We start from the raw sequence: 25,622 nt of genomic DNA, 5'->3' as shown, positions 1-25,622 counted from the left end.
TTACTCGAGTTCGTCAATCCGTTCTCGAGATATGCGAGTTTGAAGTTATGGAATGGTTGAGAAACCATCAAAATTTTCGCAAGTCTGATACTCGAAACAAATAACTACTATGGCCTAGGGCAAAAATGCACAAACCGTTGTAAGCGGGCGAGTTTCTGCTTTCAGATGCAACAGGAATTTCTCTAGTTCGTCAATCCGTTCGCATATATGGGAGTTTGAAGTTATGGAATGGTTGAGAAACCAACAAAATTTTCGCAAGTCTGATACTCGAAACCAATAACTGGAATGGCCTAGGGGAAAAGTACACACACCATTGTAATCGGGCAAGTTTCTACCTTCAGATGCAACAGGAATTTCTCGAGTTCGTCAATCCGTCCGCGAGATATGGGAGTTTGAAGTTAAGGAATGGTTGAGAAACCATCAAAGTTTTCGCAATTCTGGTACTCGAAAGCAATCACTACAATGGCCTAGGGGAAAAATACAAATGCCGTTGTAATCGGGCCAGTTTCTGCTTTCAGATGCAACAGGAATTTCTCGAGTTCGTCAATCCGTTCGCGAGATATGGGAGTTTGAAGTTAAGGAATGGTTGAGAAACCATCAAAATTTTCGCTGGTCTGATACTCGAAACCTATAACTGGAATGGCCTAGGGGAAAAGAACACCCACCATTGTAATCGGGCGAGTTTCTACTTTCAGATGCAACAGGAATTCCTCGAGTTCGTCAATCCGTCCGCGAGCTATGGGAGTTTGAAGTTAAGGAATGGTTGAGAAAGCATCAAAATCTTCGCAAGTCTGATACTCAAAACCAATAACTACAAAGACCTAGGGGAAAAATACACATACCGTTGTAATCGGGCGAGTTTCTACTTTCAGATGAAACAGGAATTTCTCGAGTTCGTCAATCCGTTCGCGAGATATGGGAGTTTGGAGTTAAGAGACGGTTGAGAAACCATCAAAATTTTCGCAATTCTGATGCTAGAAACGAATAACTGGAATGGCCTAGGGGAAAAGAACACATACCGTTGCAATCGGGCGAGTTTCTAGTTTCAGATGCAACAGGAATTTCTCGAGTTCGTCAATCCGTTCGCGCGATATGGGAGTTTGTAGTTAAGAGACGGTTGAGAAACCATCAAAATTTTCGCAATTCTGATGCTAGAAACGAATAACTGGAATGGCCTAGGGGAAAAGAACACATACCGTTGCAATCGGGCGAGTTTCTACTTTCAGATGCAACAGGAATTTCTCGAGTTCGTCAATCCGTTCGCGAGATATGGGAGTTTGGAGCTAAGGAATGGTTGAGAAACCATCAAAATTTTCGCAAGTCTGATACTCGAAACCAATAACTACAATGGCCTAGGTGAAAAATACACATACCGTTGTAATCGGGCGACTTTCTGCTTTCAGATGCAACAGGAGTTTCTCGAGTTCGTCAGTCCGTTCGCAAGATATGGTGGTTTGAAATTAAGGAATGGTTGAGATAACATTAAAATATTCGCAATTCTGATACTCGAAACCAATAACTGGAATGGCCTAGGGGAAAAGAACACATACCATTGTAATCGGGAGAGTTTCTACTTTCAATGCAACAGGAATTTCTCGAGTTCGTCAATCCGTCGCATATATGGGAGTTTGAAGTTATGGAATGGTTGAGAAACCATCAAAATTTTCGCAAGTCCGATACTCGAAACCAATAACTGGAATGGCGTAGGGGAAAAGTACACACACCATTGTAATCGGGAAAGTTTCTACTTTCAGTTGCAACAGGAATTTCTCGAATTCGTCAATCCGTTCGCGAGATATGGGAGTTTGAAGTTAAGGAATGTTTGAGAAACCATCAAAATTTTCGCAAGTCTGATACTCGAAACCAATAACTACTATGGTCTAGAGCAAAAATACACATACCGTTGTAATCGGGCGAGTTTCAACTTTCAGATGCAACAGGAATTTCTCGAGTTCTTCAGCCGGTTCGCGAGACATGGGAGTTTGAATTTAAGGAATGGTTGAGAGTCCATTAAAATTTTCGCAAGTCTGATACTCGAAACTTATAACTGCAATGGCCTAGGGGAAAAGTACACACACCACTGTAATCGGGCGAGTTTCTGCCTTCAGATGCAATAGGAATATTGCGAATTCGTCAATCCGTTCGCGAGATATGGGAGTTTGAAGTTAAGGAATTGTTGAGAAACAATCAAAAATTTCGCAAGTCTGATACACGAAACCAATAACTGGAATGGCCTAAGGGAAAAGTACACACACCATTGTAATCGGGCGAGTTTCTACTTTCAGATGCAACAGGAATTTCTCGAGTTCGTCAATCCGTTCGCGAGATATGGGAGTTTGAAGTTGAGGAATGGTTGAGAAACCATCAAAGTTTTCGCAAGTCTGATACTCGAAAGCAATAAATACAATGGCCTAGGGGAAAACTACACATACCGTTGTAATCGGGCAAGTTTCTGCTTTCAGATGCAACAGGAATTTCTCGAGTTCGTCAATCCGTTCGCGAGATATGCGAGTTTGAAATTGAGGAATGGTTGAGAAACCATCAAAATTTTCGCAAGTCTGATACTCGAAACCAATAACTGGAATGGCCTAGGGGAAAAGTACATACACCATTGTAATCGGGCGAGTTCCTGCCTTCAGATGCAATAGGAATTTCTCGATTTCGTCAATCCGTTCGCGAGATATGGGAGTTTGAAGTTAAGGAATGGTTGAGAAACAATCAAAATTTTCGCAAGTCTTATACTCGAAACCAATAACTACTATGGCCTAGGGCAAAAATGCACATACCGTTGTAATCAGGCGAGTTTCAACTTTCAGATGCAACAGGAATTTCTCGAGTTCTTCAGCCGGTTCGCGAGTTATGGGAGTTTGAAGTTAAGGAATGGTTGAGAAACCATCAAAATTTTCGCAAGTCTGATACTCGAAACCAATAACTGGAATGGCCTAGGGGAAAAATACACAAACCGTTGTAATCGGGCGAGTTTCTACTTTCAGATGCAACAGGAATTTCTCGAGTTCGTCAATCCGTTCGCGAGATATGGGAGTTTGAAGTTAAGGAATGGTTGAGAAACCATCAAAATTTTCGCAAGTGTGATACTCGAAACCAATAACTGGAATGGCCTAGGGGAAAAATACACATACCGTTGTAATCGGGCGAGTTTCTACTTTCAGATGCAACAGGAATATCTCGAGTTCGTCAATCCGTTCGCGAGATATGGGAGTTTGAAGTTAAGGAATGATTGAGAGACCATCAAAATTTTCGGATGTCTGATACTCGAAACCAATAACTACTGTGGCCTAGGGCAAAAATACACATACCGTTGTAATCGGACGAGTTTCTGCTTTCAGATGCAACAGGAATTTCTCGAGTTCGTAAATCCGTTCGCGAGATATGGGAGTTTGAAGTTAAGGCATGGTTGAGAAACCATTAAAATTTTCGCAAGTCTGATACTCGAAACCAATAACTGCAATGGCCTAGGGGAAAAGAACAAACACCATTCTAATCGGGGGAGTTCCTACTTTCAGATGCAACAGGAATTTCTCGAGTTCGTCAATCCGTTCGCGAGATATGGGAGTTTGAAGTTAAGGAATGGTTGAGAAACCATCAAAATTTTCGCAAGTCTGATACTCGAAACCAATAACTGGAATGGCCTAGGGGAAAAGTACACACTCCGTTGTAATCGGGCAAGTTTCTACTTTCAGATGCAACAGGAACTTCTCGAGTTCGTCAATCCGTTCGCATATATGGGAGTTTGAAGTTATGGAATGGTTGAGAAACCTTCAAAATTTTCGCAAGTCTGATACTAGAAACCAATAACTACTATGGCCGAGGGCAAGAATACACATACCATTGTAAACGGGCGAGTTTCTGCTTTCAGATGCAACAGGAATTTCTCGAGTTCGTCAATCCGTTCGCGAGATATGGGAGTTTGAAGTTAAGGAATGGTTGAGAAGCCATCAAAACTTTCGCTGCTCTGATACTCGAAACCGGTAACTGGAATGGCCTAGGGGAGAAATACACATACCGTTGTAATCGGGCGAGTTTCTACTTTCAGTTGCAACAGGAATTTCTTGAGTTTGTCAATCCATTCGCGAGATATGGGAGTTTGAAGTTATGGAATGGTTGGGAAACCATCAAAATTTTCGCAATTCTGATACTCGAAACCAATAACGGGAATGGCCTAGGGGAAAAGTACACACACCATTCTAATCGGGGGAGTTTCTACTTTCAGATGCAACAGGAATTTCTCGAGTTCGTCAATCCGTTCGCGAGATATGAGAGCTTGAAGTTAAGGAATGGTTGAGAAACCATCAAAATTTTCGGAATCTGATACTCGAAGCCATTAATTACTATGGTCTAGGGCAAAAATACACATGCCGTTGTAATCGGGCGAGTCTCTGCTTTCAGATGCAACAGGAATTACTCGAGTTTGTCAATCCGTTCTCGAGATATGCGAGTTTGAAGTTATGGAATGGTTGAGAAACCATCAAAATTTTCGCAAGTCTGATACTCGAAACAAATAACTACTATGGCCTAGGGCAAAAATGCACAAACCGTTGTAAGCGGGCGAGTTTCTGCTTTCAGATGCAACAGGAATTTCTCTAGTTCGTCAATCCGTTCGCATATATGGGAGTTTGAAGTTATGGAATGGTTGAGAAACCAACAAAATTTTCGCAAGTCTGATACTCGAAACCAATAACTGGAATGGCCTAGGGGAAAAGTACACACACCATTGTAATCGGGCAAGTTTCTACCTTCAGATGCAACAGGAATTTCTCGAGTTCGTCAATCCGTCCGCGAGATATGGGAGTTTGAAGTTAAGGAATGGTTGAGAAACCATCAAAGTTTTCGCAAGTCTGGTACTCGAAAACAATCACTACAATGGCCTAGGGGAAAAATACAAATGCCGTTGTAATCGGGCCAGTTTCTGCTTTCAGATGCAACAGGAATTTCTCGAGTTCGTCAATCCGTTCGCGAGATATGGGAGTTTGAAGTTAAGGAATGGTTGAGAAACCATCAAAATTTTCGCAAGTCTGATATTCGAAACCAATAACTGGAATGGCCTAGGGGAAAAGTACACACACCATTCTAATCGGGGGAGTTTCTACTTTCAGATGCAACAGGAATTTCTCGAGTTCGTCAATCCGTTCGCGAGATATGGGAGTTTGAAGTTAAGGAATGGTTGAGAAAGCATCAAAATTTTGCGCAAGTCTGATACTCGAAACCAATAACTACAAAGACCTATGGGAAAAATACACATACCATTGTAATCGGGCGAGTTTCTACTTTCAGATGCAACAGGAATTTCTCGAGTTCGTCAATCCGTTCGCGAGATATGGGTGTTTGAAATTGAGGAATGGTTGAGAAAGCATCAAAATCTTCGCAAGTCTGATACTCAAAACCAATAACTACAAAGACCTAGGGGAAAAATACACATACCGTTGTAATCGGGCGAGTTTCTACTTTCAGATGAAACAGGAATTTCTCGAGTTCGTCAATCCGTTCGCGAGATATGGGAGTTTGGAGTTAAGAGACGGTTGAGAAACCATCAAAATTTTCGCAATTCTGATGCTAGAAACGAATAACTGGAATGGCCTAGGGGAAAAGAACACATACCGTTGCAATCGGGCGAGTTTCTGGTTTCAGATGCAACAGGAATTTCTCGAGTTCGTCAATCCGTTCGCGCGATATGGGAGTTTGTAGTTAAGAGACGGTTGAGAAACCATCAAAATTTTCGCAATTCTGATGCTAGAAACGAATAACTGGAATGGCCTAGGGGAAAAGAACACATACCGTTGCAATCGGGCGAGTTTCTACTTTCAGATGCAACAGGAATTTCTCGAGTTCGTCAATCCGTTCGCGAGATATGGGAGTTTGTAGCTAAGGAATGGTTGAGAAACCATCAAAATTTTCGCATGTCTGATACTCGAAACCAATAACTACAATGGCCTAGGTGAAAAATACACATACCGTTGTAATCGGGCGAGTTTCTACTTTCAGATGCGACAGGAATTTCTCGAGTTCGTCAATCCGTTCGCGAGATATGGGAGTTCGGAGTTAAGAGACGGTAGAGAAACCATCAAAATTTTCGCAATTCTGATGCTAGAAACGAATAACTGGAATGGCCTAGGGGAAAAGAACACATACCATTGTAATCGGGAGGGTTTCTACTTTCAATGCAGCAGAAATTTTTCGGATTCGACAATCCGTTCGCGAGATATGGGAGTTTGGAGTTAAGAGGCGGTTGAGAAACCATCAAAATTTTCGCAATTCTGATGCTAGAAACGAATAACTGGAATGGCCTAGGGGAAAAGAACACATACCCTTGTAATCGGGAGAGTTTCTACTTTCAGATGCAACAGAAATTTTTCGGATTCGTCAATCCGTTCGCGAAATATCGGAGTTTGGATTTAAGAGATGGTTGAGAAACCATCAAAGTTTTCGCAATTCTGATACTCGAAACCAATAACTACAAAGACCTAGGGGAAAAATACACATACCGTTGTAATCGGGCGAGTTTCTACTTTCAGATGCAACAGGAATTTCTCGAGTTCGTCAATCCGTTCGCGAGATATGGGAGTTTGGAGTTAAGAGACGGTTGAGAAACCATCAAAATTTTCGCAATTCTGATGCTAGAAACGGATAACTGGAATGGCCTAGGGGAAAAGAACACATACCGTTGCAATCGGGCGAGTTTCTGGTTTCAGATGCAACAGGAATTTCTCGAGTTCGTCAATCCGTTCGCGAGATATGGGAGTTTGGAGTTAAGGGACGGTTGAGAAACCATCAAAATTTTCGCAATTCTGATGCTAGAAACGAATAACTGGAATGGCCTAGGGGAAAAGAACACATACCGTTGCATTCGGGCGTGTTTCTACTTTCAGATGCAACTGGAATTTCTCGAGTTCGTCAATCCGTTCGCGAGATATGGGAGTTTGGAGTTAAGAGACGGTTGAGAAACCATCAAAATTTTCGCAATTCTGATGCTAGAAACGAATAACTGGAATGCCCTAGGGGAAAAGAACACATACCGATGCAATCGGGCGAGTTTCTACTTTCAGATGCAACAGGAATTTTTCGGATTCATCAAGCCGCTCGCGAGATATGGGAGTTTGAAGTTAAGGAATGGTTGAGAAACCATCAATATTTTCGCCGGTCTGATACTTGAAACTTATAACTGGAATGGCCTAGGGGAAAAGCACACACACCATTGTAATCGGGCGAGTTTCTACTTTCAGATGCAACAGGTATTCCTCGAGCTGATCAATCCGTTCGCGAGGTATGGGAGTTTGAAGTGAAGGAATGGTTGAGAAACCATCAAAATGTTCGCAAGTCTGATACTCGAAACCAATAACAGGAATGGCCTAGGGGAAAAGTACACACACCATTGTAATCGTGCGAGTTTCTGCTTTCAGATGCAACAGGAATATCTCGAGTTCGTCAATCCGTTCGCGAGATATGGGAGTTTGGAGATAAGAGACGGTTGAGAAACCATCAAAATTATCGCAATTCTGATGCTAGAAACGAATAACTGGAATGGACTAGGGGAAAAGCACACACACCGTTGTAATCGGGCGAGTATCTTCTTTCAGATGCAACAGGAATTTCTCCAGTTCGTCAATCCGTCCGCGAGCTATGGGAGTTTGAAGTTAAGGAATATTTGAGAAACCATCAAAATTTCCGCAAGTTTGATACTCGAAACCAATAACTGGAATGGCCTAGGGGAAAAGTACACATACCGTTGTAATCGGGCGAGTTTCTGCTTTCAGATGCAACAGGAATTTCTCGGGTTCGTCAATCCGTTCGCGAGATATGGGAGTTTGGAGTTAAGAGACGGTTGAGGAACCATCAAAATTTTCGCAATTCTGATGCTAGAAACGAATAACTGGAATGGCCTAGGGGAAAAGAACACATACCGTTGCAATCGGGCGAGTTTCTGGTTTCAGATGCAACAGGAATTTCTCGAGTTCGTCAATCCGTTCGCGAGATATGGGAGTTTGGAGTTAAGAGACGGTTGAGAAACCATCAAAATTTTCGCAATTCTGATGCTAGAAACGAATAACTGGAATGGCCTAGGGGAAAAAACACATACCGTTGCAATCGGGCGAGTTTCTACTTTCAGATGCAACAGGAATTTCTCGAGTACGTCAATCCGTTTGCGAGATATGGGAGTTTGAAGTTAAGGAATGGTTGTGGAACCATCAAAATTTTCGAAAGTCTGATACTCGAAACCAATAACTACTATTGCCTAGGCCAAAAATGCACATACCATTGTAATCCGGCGAGTTTCTACTTTCAGATGCAACTGGAATTCCTCGAGTTCGTCAATCCGTTCGCGAGATATGGGAGTTTGAAGTTAAGGAATGGCTAAGAAACCATCAAAGTTTTCGCAAGTCTGATACTCGAAAGCAATAACTACAATGGCCTAGGGGAAAAATACAAATACGGTTGTAATCGGGCGAGTTTCTGCTTTCAGATGCAACAGGAATTTCTCGAGTTCGTCAATCCGTTCGCGAGATATGGGAGTTTGAATATAAGGAATGGTTGAGAAACCATCAAAACTTTCGCAAGTCTGATTCTCGAAACCAATAACTACTGTGGCCTAGGGCAAAAATACACATACCGTTGTAAACGGGCGAGTGTCTGCTTTCAGATGCAACAGGAATTTCTCGAGTTCGTCAATCCGTTCGCGAGATATGGGAGTTTGAGGTTAAGGAATGGTTGAGAAACCATCAAAATTTTCGCAAGTCTGATACTCGAAACCAATAACTACTATGGCCTAGGGCAAAAATAGACATACCGTTGTAATCGGGCGAGTTTCTACTTTCAGATGCAACAGGAATTTCTCGAGTTCGTCAATCCGTTCGCGAGATGTGGGTGTTTGAAGTTAAGGAATGGTTGAGAAACCATCAAAATTTTCGCATGTCTTATACTCGAAACCAATAACTAGTATGGCCTAGGGCAAAAATGCACATACCGTTGTAATCGGGCGAGTTTCTGCTTTCAGATGCAACAGGAATTTCTCGAGTTCGTCAATCCGTTCGTGAGATATGGGTGTTTGAGGTTAAGGAATGGTTGAGAAACCATCAAAATTTTCGCAAGTCTGATACTAGAAACGAATAACTACTATGGCCTAGGGCAAAAATACACATACCGTTGTAATCGCGCGAGTTTCTACTTTCAGGTCCAACAGGAAGTTCTCGAGTCCGTCAATCCGTTCGCGAGATATGGGAGTTTGAAGTCATGGAACTGTTGTGAAACCACCAAAACTTTCGCTGCTCTGAAACTCGAAACCGATAACTGGAACGGCCTAGGGCAAAAATACACATACCGTTGTAAACGGGCGAGTGTCTGCTTTCAGATGCAACAGGAATTTCTAGAGTTCGTCAATCCTTTCGCGAGGTATGGGAGTTTGAATTCATGGAACTGTTGTGAAACCACCAAAACTTTCGCTGCTCTGATACTCGAAACCGATAACTGGAATGGCCTAGGGGAGAAATACACATACCGTTGTAATCGGGCGAGATTCTACTTTCAGTTGCAACAGGAATTTCTCGAGTTCGTCAATCCGTTCGCGAGATATGGGAGTTTGAAGTTATAGAATGGTTGAGAAGCCATCAAAATTTTCGCAAGTCTGATACTCGAAACCAATAACCACTATGGCCTAGGGCAAAAATACACATACCGTTGTAACAGGGCGAGTTTCAACTTTCTGATGCAACAGGAATTTCTCGAGTTCGTCAATCCGTTCGCGAGATATGGGAGTTTGAAGTTAAGGAATGGTTGAGAAACCATCAAAATTTTAGGAATCTGATACTCTAAACCATTAACTACTATGGTCTAGGGCAAAAATACACATGCCGTTGTAGTCGGGCGAGTTTCTGCTTTCAGATTCAACAGGAATTTCACGAGTTCGTCAATCCGTTCGCGAGATATGGGAGTTTGAAGTCATGGAACTGTTGTGAAACCACCAAAACTTTCGCTGCTCTGAAACTCGAAACCGATAACTGGAACGGCCTAGGGCAAAAAAAACATACCGTTGTAAACGGGCGAGTGTCTGCTTTCAGATGCAACAGGAATTTCTAGAGTTCGTCAATCCGTTCGCGAGATATGGGAGTTTGAATTCATGGAACTGTTGTGAAACCACCAAAACTTCCGCTGCTCTGATACTCGAAACCGATAACTGGAATGGCCTAGGGGAGAAATACACATACCGTTGTAATCGGGCGAGTTTCTACTTTCAGTTGCAACAGGAATTTCTCGAGTTCGTCAATCCGTTCGCGAGATATGGGAGTTTGAAGTTATAGAATGGTTGAGAAACCATCAAAATTTTCGCAAGTCTGATACTCGAAACCAATAACTACTATGGCCTAGGGCAAAAATACACATACCGTTGTAACAGGGCGAGTTTCAACTTTCTGATGCAACAGGAATTTCTCCAGTTCGTCAATCAGTTCGCGAGATATGGGAGTTTGAAGTTAAGGAATGGTTGAGAAACCATCAAAATTTTAGGAATCTGATACTCGAAACCATTAACTACTATGGTCTAGGGCAAAAATACACATGCCGTTGTAATCGGGCGAGTTTCTGCTTTCAGATTCAACAGGAATTACTCGAGTTCCTCAATCCGTTCGCGAGATATGCGAGTTTGAAATTAAGGAATGGTAGAGAAACCATCAAAATTTTCGCAAGTCTGATACTCGAAACGAATAACTGGAATGGCCTAGGGGAAAAGTACACACACCACTGTAATCGGGCTAGTTTCTACTTTCAGATGCAACAGGAATTTCTCGAGTTGGTCAATCCGTTCGCGAGATATGGGAGTTTGAAGTTAAGGAATGTTTGTGAGGCCATTAAAATTTTCGCAAGTCTGATACTCGAAACCAATAACTGGAATGGCCTAGGGGAAAAGTACACACACCATTGTAATCGGGCAGGTTTCTATTTTCAAATGCAACAGGAATTTCTCGAGTTCGTCAATCCGTTCGCGAGATATGGGAGTTTGAATTTAAGGAATGGTTGAGAGTCCATTAAAATTTTCGCAAGTCTGATACCCGAAACGAATAACTGGAATGGTCTAGGGGAAAAGTACACACACCATTGTAATCGGGCGAGTTTCTACTTTCAGATGCAACAGGAATTTCTCGAGTTCGTCAGTCCGTTCGCGAGATATTGGAGTTTGAAGTTAAGGAATGGTTGAGAAACCATCAAAATTTTCGCAAGTCTGATACTCGAAACCAATGACTGGAATGGCCTAGGGGAAAAGAACACACACCGTTGTAATCGGGCAAGTTTCTACTTGCAGATGCAACAGGAATTGCTCGAGTTCGTCAGTCCGTTCGCGAGATATTGGAGTTTGAATTTAAGGAATGGTTGAGAAACCATCAAAATTTTCGCAAGTCTGATACTCGAAACCAATAACTGGAATGGCCTAGGGGAAAAGTACACACACCATTGTAATCGGGCAAGTTTCTACTTGCAGATGCAACAGGAATTGCTCGAGTTCGTCAATCCGTTCGCGAGATATGGGAGTTTGAAGTTAAGGAATGGTTGAGAAACCATCAAAATTTTAGGAATCTGATACTCTAAACCATTAACTACTATGTTCTAGGGCAAAAATACACATGCCGTTGTAATCGGGCGAGTTTCTGCTTTCAGATTCAACAGGAATTTCTCGCGTTCGTCAATCCGTTCGCGAGATATGCGAGTTTCAAATTAAGGAATGGTTGAGAAACCATCAAAATTTTCGCAAGTCTAATACTCGAAACGAATAACTGGAATGGCCTAGGGGAAAAGTACACACACCGTTGTAATCGGGCGAGTTTCTACTTTCAGATGCAACAGGAATTTCTCGAGTTCGTCAATCCGTTCGCGAGATATGGGAGTTTGAAGTTAAGAAATGGTTGAGAATCCATCAAAATTTTCGCAAGTCTGATGCTCGAAACCAATAACTACAATGGCCTAGGGCAAAAATGCACATATCGTTCTAATCGGGAGAGTTTCTGCTTTCAGACGCAGCAGAAATTTTTCTAATTCGTCAATCCGTTCGCGAAATATCGGAGTTTGGAGTTAAGAGATGGTTGAGAAACCATCAAAATTTTCGCAATTCTGATGCTAGAAACCAATAAGTGGAATGGCCTAGGCGAAAAGTACACACATCATTGTAATCGGTCGAGTTTCTACTTTCAGATGCAACAGAAATTTCTCGATTTCCTCAGTCCGTTCGCGAGATATAGGAGTTTGAAGTGGAGGAGTGGTTGAGAAACCATCAAAATTTGGCAAGTCTGATACTCGAAACCAATAACTACAATGGCCTAGGGCTAAAATACACATACCGTTGTAATCGGGTGAGTTCCTGCTGTCAGATGCAACAGGAATTTCTCGAGCGCGTGAAAACCGTTCGCGAGATATGGGAGTTTGAAGTTAAGGAATGGTTGAGAAACCATCAACATTTTCGCAAGTCTGATGCTAGAAACGAATAACTGGACTGCCTAGGGGAAAAGTACAGACACCACTGTAATCGGGCGAGTTTCTACTTTTAGATGTAACAGAAATTTTTCGGATTTGTCAATCCGTTCGCGAAATATCGGAGTTTGGAGTTAAGAGATGGTTGAGCAGCCATCAAAATTTTCGCTGGTCAGATACTCGAAACCAATAACTACAATGGCATAGGGGAAAAGTGCACACACCATTGTAATCGGGCGAGTTTCCACTTTCAGATGCAACCGGAATTTCTCGAGTTCGTCAATCCGTTCGCGAGATATGGGAGTTTGAATTTAAGGAATGGTTGGGAAACCATCAAAATTTCGCAAGTCTGACACTCGAAACCCATAACTACTATGGCCTAGGGCTAAAATACACATACCGTTGTAATCGGTTGAGTTCCTGCTGTCAGATGCAACAAGAATTTCTCGAGCGCGTCAATCCGTTCGCGAGACATGGGAGTTTGAAGTCAAGGAATGGTAGAGAAACCATCAAAATTTTCGCAAGTCTGATACTCGAAACCAATAACTACAAAGGCCTAGGCGAAAGATACACATACCTTTGTAATCGGGCGAGTTTCTACTTGCAGATGCAACAGGAATTTCTCGAGTTCGTCAATCCGTTCGCGAGATATGGGAGTTTGAAGTTAAGGCATGGTTGAGTAAGCATCAAAATTTTCGCAATTCTGGTACTCGAAACCAATAACTGGAATGGCCTAGGGGAAAAGTACACACACCATTGTAATGGGACGGGTTTCTACTTTCAGATGCAACAGGAATTTCTCGAGTTCGTCAAAGCGTTCGCGAGATATGGGAGTTTGAATTTAAGGAATGGTTGAGAAACCATCAAAATTTTCGTAAGTCTGATACTCGAAACAAATAACTACAATGGCCCAAGGGAAAAATACACACCCCATTGTAATGGGACGAGTTTCCACTTTCAGATGCAACAGGAATTTCCCGAGTTCGTCAATCCGTTTGCGAGATATGGGAATTTGAAGTTCAGGAATGGTTGAGAAAGCATCAAAATTTTCGCAATTCTGGTACTCGAAACCAATAACTGGAATGGCCTAGGGGAAAAGTACACACACCATTGTAATGGGACGGGTTTCTACTTTCAGATGCAACACGAATTTCTCGAGTTCGTCAATCCGTTCGCGAGATATGGAAGTTTGAGGTTAAGGAATGGTTGAGAATCCATCAAAATTTTCGCAAGTCTGATACTCGAAACCAATAACTACAATGGCCTAGGGGAAAAGTACACACACCATTGTAATCGGGCGAGTTTCTACTTTCAGATGCAACCGGAATTTCTCGAGTTCGCCAATCCGTTCGCGAGCTTTGGGAGTTTGAAGATAAGGAATGGTTGAGAAACCATCAAAATTTTCGCAATTCTGATACTCGAAACAAATAACTACAATGGCCCAAGGGAAAAATACACACCCCATTGTAATGGGACGAGTTTTCACTTTCAGATGCAACAGGAAATTCTCGAGTTCGTCAGTCCGTTTGCGAGATATGGAAGTTTGAATTTAAAGAATGGTTGAGAAACAATCAAGATTTTCGCAATTCTGGTACTCGAAACCAATAACTGGAATGGCCTAGGGGAAAAGTACACACACCATTGTAATGGGGCGAGTTTCTACTTTCAGATGCAACAGGAATTTCTCGAGTTCCTCAATCCGTTCGCGAGATATGGGAGTTTGAAGTTAAGGAATGGTTGAGAAACCATCAAAATTTTCACAATTCTGATGCTAGAAACCAATAACTGGAATGGCCTAGGCGAAAAGTACACACACCATTGTAATCGGTCGAGTCTCTACTTTCAGATGCAACAGAAATTTCTCGATTTCCTCAGTCCGTTCGCGAGATATAGGAGTTTGAAGTGGTGGAGTGGTTGAGAAACAATCAAAATTTGGCAAGTCTGATACTCGAAACCAATAACTACAATGGCCTAGGGGAAAAATACATATACCGTTGTAATCGGGAGAGTTTCTACTTTCAGATGCAGCAGAAATTTTTCGGATTCGTGAATCCGTTCGCGAAATGTCGGAGTTTGGAGTTAAGAGATGGTTGAGAAACCATCAAAATTTTCGCAAGTTTGATGCTAGAAACGAATAACTGGAATGGCTAGTGGAAAAGTACACATACCTTTGTAATCGGGAGAGTTTCTACTTTCAGATGCAACAGAATTTTTTCGGATTCGTCAATCCGTTCGCGAAATATCGGAGTTTGGACTTAAGAGATGGTTGAGAAACAATCAAAAGTTTCGCAATTCGGATGCTATGAACGAATAACTGGAATGGTCTAGGGGAAAAGTACAGACACCATTGTAATCGGGCGAGTTTCTACTTTCAGATGCAACCGGAATTTCTCGAGTTCGCCAATCCGTTCGCGAGATATGGGAGTTTGAAGTTAAGGAATGGTTGAGAAACCATCAAAATTTTCGCAAGTCTGATACTCGAAACCAATAACTACAATGGCCTAGGGGAAAAGTACACACACCATTGTAATCGGGCGAGTTTCTACTTTCAGATGCAACCGGAATTTCTCGAGTTCGCCAATCCGTTCGCGAGCTTTGGGAGTTTGAAGATAAGGAATGGTTGAGAAACCATCAAAATTTTTGCAAGTCTGATACTCCAAACCAATAACTACTATGGCCTAGGGCAAAAATACACATACCGTTGTAATCGGGCGAGTTTCTACTTTCAGATGCAACAGGGATTTCTGAAGTTCGTCAATCCATTCGCGAGATATGGGAGAATATTTATAATTTCTATTATAAATCATTTGATCTATAGTTAAATTTGACACTAATACTCTAAATACATATTTAATATATTTTTTAATCTCTTTAGCCTCCAGAAGAATTTTATTTATAGTATTTACTATATATAATAATTTACACAGAATTGGAAATAAATCTAATTATTTATTTATAATAATAATTTTTTTTTCACTTATCTTAAAAATTGGGATGTACTCTTTAAATGTTCGATTCATTTCTTTAATTTATTCATTAAATTGAATTAATCTATTCTTTATAATAACTTTAATAAAATTAATCCCTATAATTATTATAGAACTCGTATTAAAATTTAATAATGAAATTTATTTTATTTGCCTAATTAATGTAATTATTGCCCCTATCATTTGCTTAAATAAATAATCAATCAAAATAATTATAGGATATTCATCTGTTATACAAACATCTATTATAGTTATTTTATTAATAATTAACAAAGATACATTTTTAACATATTTCATTTTATATTCAATAATTTCTTCAAATTTAATTTTTATATTTAAAATAATAAAGATTAATTCTTCTTCCTAATTTAATATATTAGCCTCTAATAAAAGAAAAATTATTTTATACTCAATAATTATTATGTACACAAATTTCCCACGTATAGCACTCTTTATACTGAAATGAATCGTCCTAGAAACATTAATAAATTCAAGAATAAAATTTATACTTTTAATAATTGTGTATCTTTTTATAAGATTAATTACATCATGAAATTATTTAAATATATCCTTCTTATATCTTTTCCCTTCAATTAAATAAAATATATATAATTAAATTAACCTTAATTTTCTAAACTATTATCTATTTATAACTTTTTTAATATTTATATTTATATTTATGATCTACTGGTTATATAGTATTAATTTTTAGCATAATTAATATATGTATTCAACAAATCACAAAAATTTTGGGATATTATATTTCATATCAGCTATATGATCTGGTATAATTGGTTCTTCTTTAAGGATACTAATTCGAATAAAATTAAATAGGCCAGGAACTTGAATTAATATCGACCAAATTTATAACTCAATTGTAACATCACATGCTTTTGTAATAATTTTTTTTATAGTTTTACCATTTATAATCGGAGGATTCGGAAACTGAATAATTCCCTTAATAATTGGATCCCCTGATACAGCATTTCCCCGAATAAATAATATAAGATTGTGACTAATCCCCCCTTCATTATTACTTTTAATTCTTACAACACTATTATTCCCAGGCTCGGGAACTGGATGAACAATCTACCCTCCTTTGTCATCAAATCTTTATCACCCATCTTCATCTATAGACTTAACAATTATTTCTTTGCATATTGCAGGTATCTCTTCAATTATAAGATCAATTAATTTTATTGTTACAATTCTTAAAATAAAAAATAATGCTTTAAAATTCGATCAAATATCCTTATTTGCTTGGTCAGTATTAATTACTACAATTTTGCTTCTTCTCTCACTATCTGTATTAGCCGGAGCTAATACTATGTTATTAACAGACCGAAATTTAAATACTTCCTTCTTTGATCCTACTGGGGGAGGGGACCCAATTTTATTTCAACATTTATTTTGATTTTTTGAGCATCCTGAAGTCTATATTTTAATTTTACCCGGGTTTGGATTAATCTCCCATATCATTTTCAATGAAAGAGGGAAAAAGGAAACTTTTGGGAACCTAGGAATAGTTTATGCAATACTCGGAATTGGATTTCTAGGATTTATTGTGTGAGCACATCACATATTCACAGTAGGCTTAGATGTAGACACACGAGCTTATTTCACTTCGGCAACTATAATCATTGCAATTCCTACAGTAATCAAAGTATTTAGATGACTAGCTACGCACTACGGGTCAAAACTTATTATTAATCCTTCTATTATTTGATAATTTGGCTTTATTTTTTTATTTACAATAGGAGGATTAACAGGAATTATATTATCAAACTCATCTATTGATATTATACTATGTTGATACATACTATGTTGTCTCTCATTACCACTATGTACTGTCAATAGGAGCAGTATTTTCTACTATTGCTTCATTAATTCATTGATTCCCTTTATTCACAGGATTTACCCTAAATAAATTTTATCTTAAAACTCAATTTTATATAATATTTATTGGGGTAAATATAACTTTTTTCCTTCAGCATTTTTTAGGAACGATGGGTATACCTCGACGTTATTCAGATTACCCCGATTCCTACTGCTGTGAAAATTTATTATCATCTATTGGATCAATAATTTCATTCAAAAGAATAATTTTACTCTTGTTTATTATATTGGAGAGATTTATAACTAAACGTCTAGCTATATTTAAATTTAATCAATCATCACTAGAATGACCCCAAAACTTTTCCCCAAAAGACCACGGAGAGAAAAAGAAAGAAACGGAGAATCGGGGAAATAAATGGAGAAACGAAGAAATAAACCGAGAAACGGAGAAAGAAACGAAGAAACGAACAAAGAATCGGAGAAACGAACAAAGAAAGGGAGGAACGAAGAAAAAAACGGAGAAACGGAGAAATAAATGGAGAAACTAAGAAATAAACGGAGAAACGAAGAAAGGAACGGAGAAACGAACAAAGAAACGGAGAAACGAACAAAGAAACGGAGAAACGAACAAAGAAACGGAGAAACGAACAAAGAAACGGAGAAACGAACAAAGAAACGGAGAAACGAAGAAATAAATGGAGAAACGAAGAAATAAACGGAGAAACGAAGAAAGAAACGGAGAAACGAAGAAAGAAACGAAGAAACGAAAAAAGAAACGGAGAAACGGAGAAATAAATGGAAAAACGATGAAATAAACGGGGAAACGAAGAAAGGAGCGGAGAAACGAACAAAGAAACGGAGAAACGGAGAAATGAATGGAGAAACGAGAAAACAAACAGAGAAACGAACAAAGAAACGAACAAATGAAGAAAGAAACGGAGAAACGGAGAAAGAAACGGAGAAACGAACAAAGAAACGGAGAAACGAAGAAATAAATGGAGAAACGAAGAAATAAACGGCGAAACGGAGAAATGTATGGGGAAACGAACAAAGAAATGGAGAAACGAACAAAGAAACGGAGAAACGAACAAAGAAACGTAGAAACGAACAAAGAAGCGAAGAAACGAACAAAGAAACGGAGAAACGAACAAAGAAATAGAGAAACGAACAAAGAAACAGAGAATCGACCAAAGAAACGGAGAAACGAACAATGAAACGGAGAAACGACCAAAAAACGGAGAAACGAACAAAGAAACGGAGAAACGTAGAAAGAAACGGAGAAACGGAGAAGTAAATAGAGAAACGAAGAAATAAACGGACAAACGAAGAAAGGAACGGAGAAACGAACAAAGAAACGGAGAAACGGACAAAGAAACGGAGAAACTGACAAAGAAACGGAGAAACGGAGAAATAAATGGAGAAACGAACAAATAAACGGAGAAACGAAGAAAGAAACGGAGAAACGATGAAAGAAACCGAGAAACGAACAAAGAAACGAAGAAACGAAGGAAGAAACGGAGAAACGAAGAAAGAAACGGAGAATCGGGGAAATAAATGGAGAAACGAAGAAATAAACCGAGAAACGGAGAAAGAAACGAAGAAACGAACAAAGAGACGGAGAAACGAACAAAGAAACGAAGACACGGAGAAATAAATGGAGAAACGAACAAAGAAACGGAGAAACGGAGAAATAAATGGAGAAACGAACAAAGAAACGGGGAAACGAAGAACGAAACGGAAAAACGGAGAAATAAATGGAGAAACGAAGAAAGAAACGGAGAAACGAAGAAAGGAACGGAGAATCGAACAAAGAAACGGAGAAACGGAGAAACGGAGAAACGGACAAACAAACGGAGAAACGGAGAAATAAATGGAGAAACGAAGAAACAAACAGAGAAACGAACAAAGAAACAGACAAACGAGGAAAGAAACGGAGAAGGAAACGGCGAAACGAACAAAGAAACGAAGAAACGAAGAAAGAAACGGAGAAACGGAGAAATAAATGGAGAAACGAAGAAGGAAACGAAGAAACGAGGAAAGAAACGGAGAAACGAAGAAAGAAACGGAGAATCGGAGAAATAAATGGAGAAACGAAGAAATAAACCGAGATACGGAGAAAGAAACGGAGAAACGAACAAAGAAACGGAGAAACGAAGAAATAAATGGAGGAACGAAGAAATAAACGGAGAAACGAAGAAAGGAACGGAGAATCGAACAAAGAAACGGTGAAACGGAGAAACGGACAAAGAAACGGAGAAATGGAGAAAGAAACGGTGAAACGAACAAAGGAACGGAGAAACGAAGGAAGAAACGGGAAACGAAGAAAGAAACGGAGAGACGAAGAAATAAACGGAGGAACGAAGAAAGAAACGGAGAAACGAAGAAAGAAACGGAGAAACGAAGAAAGAAACGGAGTAACGAAGAAAGAACCGAAGGAACGAAGAAAGAAACGGAGAAATAAATGGAGAAACGAAGCAATAAACCGAGAAACGGAGAAACGAACAAAGAAACGGAGAAAGGAAGAAAGAAACGGAGAAACGAACAAAGAAACGGAGATACGAAGAAAGAAACCGAGAAACGGAGAAAGAAACGGAGAAACGAAGTAAGAAACGGAGAAACGAAGAAAGAAACGGAGAAACGAAGATAGAAACGGAAAAACGAAGAAAGAATCTGAGAAACGAAGAAAAAAACGGAGAATCGGAGAAATAAATGGAGAAACGAAGACATAAACGGAGAAACGGAGAAAGAAACGGAGAAATGAACAAAGAAACGGAGAAACGAAGAAAGATACGGAGAAACGAACAAAGAAACGGAGAAACGAAGAAAGAAACGGAGAAACGAAGAAAGAAACGGAGAAGTGAAGAAAGAAACGGAGAAACGAAGAATGAAACGGAGAATCGGAGAAATAAATGGAGAAACGAAGAAATAAACCGAGAAACGGAGAAAGAAACGGAGAAACGAACAAAGAAACGGAGAAATGAACAAAGAAACGGAGAAACGAACAAAGAAACGGAGAAACGAAGAAATAAATGGAGAAACGAAGAAATAAACGGAGAAACGAAGAAAGAAACGGAGAAACGAAGAAAGAAACGAAGAAACGAAAAAAGAAACGGAGAAACGGAGAAATAAATGGAAAAACGAAGAAATAAACGGGCAAACGAAGAAAGGAGCGGAGAAACGAACAAAGAAACGGAGAAACGAAAAAATAAATGTAGAAACGAGAAAACAAACAGAGAAACGAACAAAGAAACGGACAAATGAAGAAAGAAACGGAGAAACGGAGAAAGAAACGGAGAAACGAACAAAGAAACGGAGAAACGAAGAACTAAATGGAGAAACGAAGAAATAAACGGCGAAACGGAGAAATGTATGGGGAAACGCACAAAGAAATGGAGAAACGAACAAAGAAACGGAGAAACGAACAAAGAATCGTAGAAACGAACAAAGAAGCGAAGAAACGAACAAAGAAACGGAGAAACGAACAAAGAAATAGAGAAACGAACAAAGAAACAGAGAATCGACCAAAGAAACGGAGAAACGAACAATGAAACGGAGAAACAACCAAAAAACGGAGAAACGAACAAAGAAACGGAGAAACGTAGAAAGAAACGGAGAAACGGAGAAGTAAATAGAGAAACGAAGAAATAAACGAAGAAACGAAGAAACGAACGGAGAAACGAACAAAGAAACGGAGAAACGGACAAAGAAACGGAGAAACTGACAAAGAAACGGAGAAACGGAGAAATAAATGGAGAAACGAACAAATGAACGGAAAAACGAAGAAAGAAACGGAGAAACGGAGAGAGAAACGGAGAAACGAACAAAGAAACGGAGAAACGATGAAAGAAACCGAGAAACGAAGAAAGAAACGAAGAAACGAAGGAAGAAACGGAGAAACGAAGAAAGAAACGGAGAATCGGGGAAATAAATGGAGAAACGAAGAAATAAACCGAGAAACGGAGAAAGAAACGAAGAAACGAACAAAGAGACGGAGAAACGAACAAAGAAACGAAGACACGGAGAAATAAATGGAGAAACGAACAAAGAAACGGAGAATCGGAGAAATAAATGGAGAAACGAAGAAATAAACGGAGAATCGAAGAAAGAAACGGAGAAACGAAGAAGGAAACGAAGAAACGAAGAAAGAAACGGAGAAACGAAGAAAGAAACGGAGAAACGGAGAAATAATTGGAGAAACGAAGAAATAAACCGAGAAACGGAGAATGAAACGGAGAAATGAACAAAGAAACGGAGAAACGAACAAAGAAACGGAGAAACGACCAAAAAACGGAGAAACGAACAAAGAAACGGGGAAACGAAGAACGAAACGGAAAAACGGAGAAATAAATGGAGAAACGAAGAAAGAAACGGAGAAACGAAGAAAGGAACGGAGAATCGAACAAAGAAACGGAGAAACGGAGAAACGGAGAAACGAACAAACAAACGGAGAAACGGAGAAATAAATGGAGAAACGAAGAAACAAACAGAGAAACGAACAAAGAAACAGACAAACGAGGAAAGAAACGGAGAAGGAAACGGCGAAACGAACAAAGAAACGGAGAAACGAAGAAAGAAACGGAGAAACGGAGAAATAAATGGAGAAACGAAGAAGGAAACGAAGAAACGAGGAAAGAAACGGAGAAACGAAGAAAGAAACGGAGAATCGGAGAAATAAATGGAGAAACGAAGAAATAAACCGAGATACGGAGAAAGAAACGGAGAAACGAACAAAGAAACGGAGAAACGAAGAAATAAATGGAGGAACGAAGAAATAAACGGAGAAACGAAGAAAGGAACGGAGAATCGAACAAAGAAACGGTGAAACGGAGAAACGGACAAAGAAACGGAGAAATGGAGAAAGAAACGGAGAAACGAACAAAGGAACGGAGAAACGAAGGAAGAAACGGGAAACGAAGAAAGAAACGGAGAGACGAAGAAATAAACGGAGGAACGAAGAAAGAAACGGAGAAACGAAGAAAGAAACGGAGAAACGAAGAAAGAAACGGAGTAACGAAGAAAGAACCGAAGGAACGAAGAAAGAAACGGAGAAATAAATGGAGAAACGAAGCAATAAACCGAGAAACGGAGAAACGAACAAAGAAACGGAGAAAGGAAGAAAGAAACGGAGAAACGAACAAAGAAACGGAGATACGAAGAAAGCAACCGAGAAACGGAGAAAGAAACGGAGAAACGAAGTAAGAAACGGAGAAACGAAGAAAGAAACGGAGAAACGAAGATAGAAACGGAAAAACGAAGAAAGAATCTGAGAAACGAAGAAAAAAACGGAGAATCGGAGAAATAAATGGAGAAACGAAGACATAAACGGAGAAACGGAGAAAGAAACGGAGAAATGAACAAAGAAACGGAGAAACGAAGAAAGATACGGAGAAACGAACAAAGAAACGGAGAAACGAAGAAAGAAACGGAGAAACGAAGAAAGAAACGGAGAAGTGAAGAAAGAAACGGAGAAACGAAGAATGAAACGGAGAATCGGAGAAATAAATGGAGAAACGAAGAAATAAACCGAGAAACGGAGAAAGAAACGGAGAAACGAACAAAGAAACGGAGAAATGAACAAAGAAACGGAGAAACGAACAAAGAAACGGAGAAACGAAGAAATAAATGGAGAAACGAAGAAATAAACGGAGAAACGAAGAAAGAAACGGAGAAACGAAGAAAGAAACGAGGAAACGAAAAAAGAAACGGAGAAACGGAGAAATAAATGGAAAAACGAAGAAATAAACGGGCAAACGAAGAAAGGAGCGGAGAAACGAACAAAGAAACGGAGAAACGAAAAAATAAATGTAGAAACGAGAAAACAAACAGAGAAACGAACAAAGAAACGGACAAATGAAGAAAGAAACGGAGAAACGGAGAAAGAAACGGAGAAACGAACAAAGAAACGGAGAAACGAAGAACTAAATGGAGAAACGAAGAAATAAACGGCGAAACGGAGAAATGTATGGGGAAACGCACAAAGAAATGGAGAAACGAACAAAGAAACGGAGAAACGAACAAAAAACGGAGAAACGAACAAAGAAACGGAGAAACGTAGAAAGAAACGGAGAAACGGAGAAGTAAATAGAGAAACGAAGAAATAAACGGACAAACGAAGAAAGGAACGGAGAAACGAACAAAGAAACGGAGAAACGGACAAAGAAACGGAGAAACTGACAAAGAAACGGAGAAACGGAGAAATAAATGGAGAAACGAACAAATAAACGGAGAAACGAAGAAAGAAACGGAGAAACGATGAAAGAAACCGAGAAACGAACAAAGAAACGAAGAAACGAAGGAAGAAACGGAGAAACGAAGAAAGAAACGGAGAATCGGGGAAATAAATGGAGAAACGAAGAAATAAACCGAGAAACGGAGAAAGAAACGAAGAAACGAACAAAGAGACGGAGAAACGAACAAAGAAACGAAGACACGGAGAAATAAATGGAGAAACGAACAAAGAAACGGAGAAACGGAGAAATAAATGGAGAAACGAACAAAGAAACGGGGAAACGAAGAACGAAACGGAAAAACGGAGAAATAAATGGAGAAACGAAGAAAGAAACGGAGAAACGAAGAAAGGAACGGAGAATCGAACAAAGAAACGGAGAAACGGAGAAACGGAGAAACGGACAAACAAACGGAGAAACGGAGAAATAAATGGAGAAACGAAGAAACAAACAGAGAAACGAACAAAGAAACAGACAAACGAGGAAAGAAACGGAGAAGGAAACGGCGAAACGAACAAAGAAACGAAGAAACGAAGAAAGAAACGGAGAAACGGAGAAATAAATGGAGAAACGAAGAAGGAAACGAAGAAACGAGGAAAGAAACGGAGAAACGAAGAAAGAAACGGAGAATCGGAGAAATAAATGGAGAAACGAAGAAATAAACCGAGATACGGAGAAAGAAACGGAGAAACGAACAAAGAAACGGAGAAACGAAGAAATAAATGGAGGAACGAAGAAATAAACGGAGAAACGAAGAAAGGAACGGAGAATCGAACAAAGAAACGGTGAAACGGAGAAACGGACAAAGAAACGGAGAAATGGAGAAAGAAACGGTGAAACGAACAAAGGAACGGAGAAACGAAGGAAGAAACGGGAAACGAAGAAAGAAACGGAGAGACGAAGAAATAAACGGAGGAACGAAGAAAGAAACGGAGAAACGAAGAAAGAAACGGAGAAACGAAGAAAGAAACGGAGTAACGAAGAAAGAACCGAAGGAACGAAGAAAGAAACGGAGAAATAAATGGAGAAACGAAGCAATAAACCGAGAAACGGAGAAACGAACAAAGAAACGGAGAAAGGAAGAAAGAAACGGAGAAACGAACAAAGAAACGGAGATACGAAGAAAGAAACCGAGAAACGGAGAAAGAAACGGAGAAACGAAGTAAGAAACGGAGAAACGAAGAAAGAAACGGAGAAACGAAGATAGAAACGGAAAAACGAAGAAAGAATCTGAGAAACGAAGAAAAAAACGTAGAATCGGAGAAATAAATGGAGAAACGAAGACATAAACGGAGAAACGGAGAAAGAAACGGAGAAATGAACAAAGAAACGGAGAAACGAAGAAAGATACGGAGAAACGAACAAAGAAACGGAGAAACGAAGAAAGAAACGGAGAAACGAAGAAAGAAACGGAGAAGTGAAGAAAGAAACGGAGAAACGAAGAATGAAACGGAGAATCGGAGAAATAAATGGAGAAACGAAGAAATAAACCGAGAAACGGAGAAAGAAACGGAGAAACGAACAAAGAAACGGAGAAATGAACAAAGAAACGGAGAAACGAACAAAGAAACGGAGAAACGAAGAAATAAATGGAGAAACGAAGAAATAAACGGAGAAACGAAGAAAGAAACGGAGAAACGAAGAAAGAAACGAAGAAACGAAAAAAGAAACGGAGAAACGGAGAAATAAATGGAAAAACGAAGAAATAAACGGGCAAACGAAGAAAGGAGCGGAGAAACGAACAAAGAAACGGAGAAACGAAAAAATAAATGTAGAAACGAGAAAACAAACAGAGAAACGAACAAAGAAACGGACAAATGAAGAAAGAAACGGAGAAACGGAGAAAGAAACGGAGAAACGAACAAAGAAACGGAGAAACGAAGAACTAAATGGAGAAACGAAGAAATAAACGGCGAAACGGAGAAATGTATGGGGAAACGCACAAAGAAATGGAGAAACGAACAAAGAAACGGAGAAACGAACAAAGAATCGTAGAAACGAACAAAGAAGCGAAGAAACGAACAAAGAAACGGAGAAACGAACAAAGAAATAGAGAAACGAACAAAGAAACAGAGAATCGACCAAAGAAACGGAGAAACGAACAATG

The sequence above is a fragment of the Ptiloglossa arizonensis genome, chromosome 11 (genome assembly GCF_051014685.1).
Source record: "Ptiloglossa arizonensis isolate GNS036 chromosome 11, iyPtiAriz1_principal, whole genome shotgun sequence".
Taxonomy (NCBI): domain Eukaryota; kingdom Metazoa; phylum Arthropoda; class Insecta; order Hymenoptera; family Colletidae; genus Ptiloglossa; species Ptiloglossa arizonensis.
Note: the sequence above shows the minus strand (reverse complement) of the source record.